The following is a 5,517-nucleotide window of genomic DNA, read 5'->3' as shown; positions in this document are numbered from 1 at the left end:
CACGTAGTAAAAATTTAAAAAGTTCAAACCTTGTGATTCTGACTTTATTAGTAATGGAGCCATGTTCCCTTTACTCATGATGCTGGAGGCAGCATGTTCATGGTGAGAGCAGTGAGAGGAGAAGGAATTGTGGAAGCTAATAGTCTGTGTCACCAGCTGGGCCCTGGTCTGCCTCCAGCCTTACTTGCCTTCCCAGACTGGAGTGTTATTATTATTACTGAACCCTCAGTGAAATTTGGATGTAAAGCATCAGAGAAAATGAAGAATGAAGAATGGGACTATATGAATACCCTATGTGAATTACTCCATTTGATTATAACAAGAATTGTATATCTCTAGAAAAAACATGATTGATCCAATCACATTAAATGCAAGGGCCATATGTACATGACTTTCTTTAATACTATGATGAAGTATTGAGACTCCACTCTGGCAGTCATGTTTGGTGGAGACTTCCTTACAGCCAAAGACTCCCAAGGTAACTGGATGAACCCCTCTTTCAATACATCCTCTGTTTCTTAAGGAATTCAGAATGGACTTTGCCTCTTGACTTTGAGGAATAAACTCAAATTGGCTTGGGAAGAAGTTTACCAGAATGAGCCATTGATTCTGTGTCTCAACATCCACAAGGTTCTGTATCCATTAAAACTTTTGAAGAAGTCATTGAACTTTCCAGCCATCCAAATTACTCCAAGTATTCCAACCTGATGGGGATCATCACCTGGCATCTGATCCTCACCACAAACTCCACTCTATGCTAGAGAGTGTCTCCAACTACTTTACCAAGTGGAATAAATACCTGATAAACACCAGAGACTGATCACCGAGATTACAACCAAATCTCTCTGAGCCTATCTCATGAAGAATATTACAATAGTTCTCTTGAAAATTCAGAGAATTTAGGTTTTTATATACTTCATTTGCTTCATTTATATTTGGCATATATAGCATCTAATCTTATTGCTTTCTCAAAAATTTCCACTTCAATTAATTCCAATTTTTAAAAGGTTAAGATGTTATTAAGGATATGATATTATATATGAAAATATAGATAGCAACACTCATTGCAAGTAGATGCTTTCCAACCTTAAGTTCAATGATTACACAAATGAATTTACTTACACAAGACTGACTTTAGTTCAATTGTTAAAAAAAAGAATCTATAAAGGAATATGTAGATACACTAAGTAATTAATTCCTAATTGTATACACAGAACAGTATAATTTCTAATGGGTTATCTAATAAAATATGATCAATTCTTAGCTATATTAAAATAGAATATTTATTTCACAAAAATGACCCTCCCCAAGATCATAGATTGCATTGAAATTTTATTCCTTCAAATAAAACAAAAGAGTTTTTTTTCTTACTTTCTTTAGTTCACAAATTAATAGGTTAATATCTTTCTTCATTTATTTCCATGGCATTCTGAAAGTATGAGATACTGAGATACTTCAGGTACTTAATTTTATACATGAGAGTGTAACCATTAGCAGGCAGATGATTAGCCAAAGTGCCAATTTACACCATTGTTTGGAATATGGATTCACTACACATTCAGAATTGCATTGTGCTTATGTCTTCTACTAACAACCTGTACTGATTATAGACATTTAGATTATATAGGTATGTCTATAATATAATGTTATAATCATGTGGGACATGATATTCACAGCATCAAAAATGGTCCTTCATACCCAGGCCTAAGGGTATAGGTTGGCTCAAAACAAGTATGCAGGATTAAAACCTCCTAAGCTTCATTTATATAAGAGCCACATTTAAAAATCATTAATGAAGTAACAATTCACCTTCATTGACAACCTCAAGATTAACCACCTGGGAAAAATTTATTTTCCAAAGGAAGTGGCACAAGACAATGAGGAAACTAGGTCAAGAGGATCTTACCTGTGGCCATACCAATACCGTCCCTTTAATATTTATTTATTTATCTATCTATCTATCTATCTATGTATGTATTTATTTATTTATGTGTGTGTTTGTTTGTTTACTTATTTATTTATTTATTTCAGAGAGAGCTATCATACCTTCAATAGTCAGGATTTCATTGCATTCCCTGTGGTCAACTTGTGACATTTCTCTCCAATGGTAGATTATTGACAATGATCTATCAAACAACTAAATCTGAAATCAAAACTCAGAACAATATCATTTATAATCTCAAGAAATGTTATTAAGTTTCACTAACCATAACTAGAGAGAGATGCAATCATTTTTACTTTCAAGTATCACAATGAGCAATAAAAACTTATCAGGATTCATCTTCTCTTTCCTGGGATTATCAGATGTGTGACTTGGTCTAATCAAATGGCTTTAAGAAACTAAGAAGTTTACAAATGAAGAGACTCTGTTAAGTCTCCATATCTTTTGCAACAAAATAATTATCAATTTTCATTTTCCCCCATGTTTTTTTTTTTTTTTTCCAGTCTCTACCAAGTTTTATAGTTTCTTTATGGACCTCTTTGACAGAGATTTTGTATAGCTATTAGAACTCATCTATTTCTCAGTTTTGAGAAGGGCTTGGGCTCACTCCTCCTGTTTTTCATTTTTGTAGGGAGGAAGCAAGACAGTTCTTAAAATTTAAATCTTATATAATCTATTCCAAACAGGTTTATGAGTCTCTGTTAGGATTACTAGGTGAGAACTCAGGTTGTCTGGATAGTGACAAGGTGAGAATTCAGGTTGGACAATTACAAGGTGAGAACTCAGGTTGACTTGATGGAAGGAGCAGGCTCATTGGCTGAGGTGGTTCTTCCCAGAAGCCCTTGCATTATCCCACGCCCATTCTCTGGGAGGATAAAAAGCAACAGTGGGCCTGGAAAGTGAGTCTGCCTGGAGAAGGATAAGAGCTGGAGGAGATTCAATAAGAAGACTCTGCATTGCATCAGGCTTGATGGGGCTCTATGCAGGAAGGGAAGTCACTTCTAAGGACAAGAGTTAACAGCAACTGCCTGGAGACAACTGTTCACTACAGGAAGAAGAATCTGTCTGAGAGATTTGAGTAGACACAGCAGATCTCTTCCCAGAGAGCGATCTGGCAGCTTCTGGAGACGACAGCTCGCTACAAGTCTCAAATAATTTAGAGCAAAATTTCTAATTCCAAAACATGCACCAATTTAAAGGTTATTTCTAAATTGATCAGTACTTAACTTTAGTTTGTAGGACTTCTCAAGTATCTAATTAGGAGTTCTAACTAAACTCATTTGCTTTTTAGTTGTTTCCTGATAGAATTTTTTTCTTGTTACATGGATAAGGAAACAATTAAAAATGGTCAACCCAGTTTTAAGTGGCAATTCTACCAACCTATCTACAACCACTGTTTTGCCTAGCTGTAAAATAATAAATCTGTCATTATGGGGAATAAAAGTAGAAACTGCTTTTGTCATAAAGCAAAATGTCAAATAAACATGACAATTATTTTAATTGTCATAAAACAAATTGCCATAAATAAAGTTACCTCAAATTTGTTAGAATACTTTATGATTTTTTTAAGGAATCAAACCACAATTTAGGGATTCAAAGTAGAAAACTTGCATTTTATTTCCAAACATTTTCTCATTAGCTTATGTTCCAAAAACATTATATGGTATGAGGAAAAAAAAAAACAAACTTTCTTTTTATACACTTTTCCTGCCATATTTGCAGAAGCTGGTCTTAGTGCAGAATTGTAAAGAAATGGGAAAATTGTTTATTAAAAGCCTTTCAGGGAGGATCACATTCTTATATCCAGGAAACAGTTAACAAGAAACAGAAAGATAGTTGATGGCCTTCAAAGTTCTTTGTGCAGAATTGGAATCACAAATTCTGAGAGAAATACAAACATATAAACAAGAGAATAGAAAAAAGCAAAAAAACAAACAAACAAAAAAAAAAACACTGACAGCTATGAGACAGTGGCTCTAATATTTCCTTATTAGTGAGGTTATTCAGTTATTGACTTTTTGAATATTCACTCCTTGCTTGCTAAAAAGAAAAACTCAGAGATATTTTGCTGTTCTCTATTTTGTCCTAACTAGGCGTCTCCAGAGTCCATGCTATCTCATGTACATTCACACACACACACACACACACACACACACACACACATATACACCTGATCATTCCTCAAAACTGCAATTATCTTCTTTTCCTACATATCCTGATCTGACATTTCCTTTACCAATTGTGTGTCAAATAATCTTACATTCAATTTTTTTTTAATTTCCATTTCTCTCTTTTTCATCCTCTGACTCAACTACTGTCATAAAGATAGTGAAGAGTGGAAGGAAGAGAGAAAGAAAGAGAGAGAGAGACAGACAGAAAGAGACAGAGACAGACAGAAAAGCAAAAAAAATAGGAGAAAAATACACAGATAAAAATTAAGTGTCAGATGGGCACCAAAGGCAGCTAAAGCAATCATTGTAGAGAGCTTAGAACTTGGTTAAGCATTAGGGAAACAAAGTCATTTACTGCATCCAGGGCTATCATCAGTCATTGCTTGACCCTGTACTTTAATTACTCTTAAATCCAATTAAACTTCAGACTTCTAACACCTATAAACAGCTGTCCATCATTTACAGATAATGTATTTGTGAATTTATAAAATTTATTTGTAGACCCCCATATTAACACTTGTGGTGTTTTTGTTGTTATTAATGGAGGCACTTAGAATGGAAATTTTTTTTGAGGCACACAAGTCTTATATTCCCAGTTTAAGTTGAAAAAAGTGATACACTGCCTGCCTATTTATAATCTTTAGTATATAAACAAGGGTTATTTTTCTGGTCTATTTTTAGTGCTGTGGATTTTCTTTCTTTTTTTTTTTCTAGTTTTTTTCTTTTTTTGATGATTTCACTGTTTAAAATGGTCCCTGAATATAGTGTTGAAGTGTTGTTAAGTGTTCCTAAGAGAAGAAAGGCTGTGATATACCTTACCAAGAAAATACATGTTAGAAAAGCTTCCTTCAGGAATGTGTCACAGTGCTGTTGGCCATGAGTGAATTAGAAATGCAATATTTCCAGAAAAAAGGAAAACGGAATTTCACCAATTTGTGAAATTGCTCCAGAAAGTACTAAATTAAATCTTATGACTAGAGGATCAAAAAAAAAAAAAAAAAAAAAAAAAAAAAAGGTCACCCAGTATTTTCCCTAGCAGCAATGGGTCATTATTACAGGAAATGATAAGAATTAACTGATTCATTATGTAACCCTTTTAAAAGAGTTTAATTTCTTTGAAAAATGTTTGCATTTTTCAAACTGCTAATAAGGACTATAAGAAGTAAATTATACTAAAATACTTTCATTCATCAATTTAAAAAACAATACGCTCTAGTTTATAAACACACTTTAGTCTTATACACATAATGCATTTTTTTCAACAAAGTTCAAACATTTAGTCATAGGATCATAAGATTATAGGTTTAGAGAAGGAAAGATACTCAGAGACTATCTAGTATAACACCTTCATTTTGTTGATGAAGCAAAACTAAGGGCAAGTAAAGAAATTGCCCAAGATTAAAC

At 33.4% G+C, this 5,517-nt stretch overlaps 1 pseudogene; it reads left to right on the top strand.

The window, feature by feature from the left end:
* Positions 1–346: 346 nt before the first annotated feature.
* LOC141547256 (BTB/POZ domain-containing protein KCTD6 pseudogene) lies at positions 347–820 on the top strand (annotated as a pseudogene).
* Positions 821–5,517: the final 4,697 nt, after the last annotated feature.

Source organism: Sminthopsis crassicaudata, chromosome 6 (genome assembly GCF_048593235.1).
Source record: "Sminthopsis crassicaudata isolate SCR6 chromosome 6, ASM4859323v1, whole genome shotgun sequence".
In the NCBI taxonomy this organism is placed as follows: Eukaryota; Metazoa; Chordata; class Mammalia; order Dasyuromorphia; family Dasyuridae; genus Sminthopsis; species Sminthopsis crassicaudata.
The sequence above is the reverse complement of the archived record's forward strand: the minus strand, read 5'-3'. Positions and strand labels throughout refer to the sequence as shown.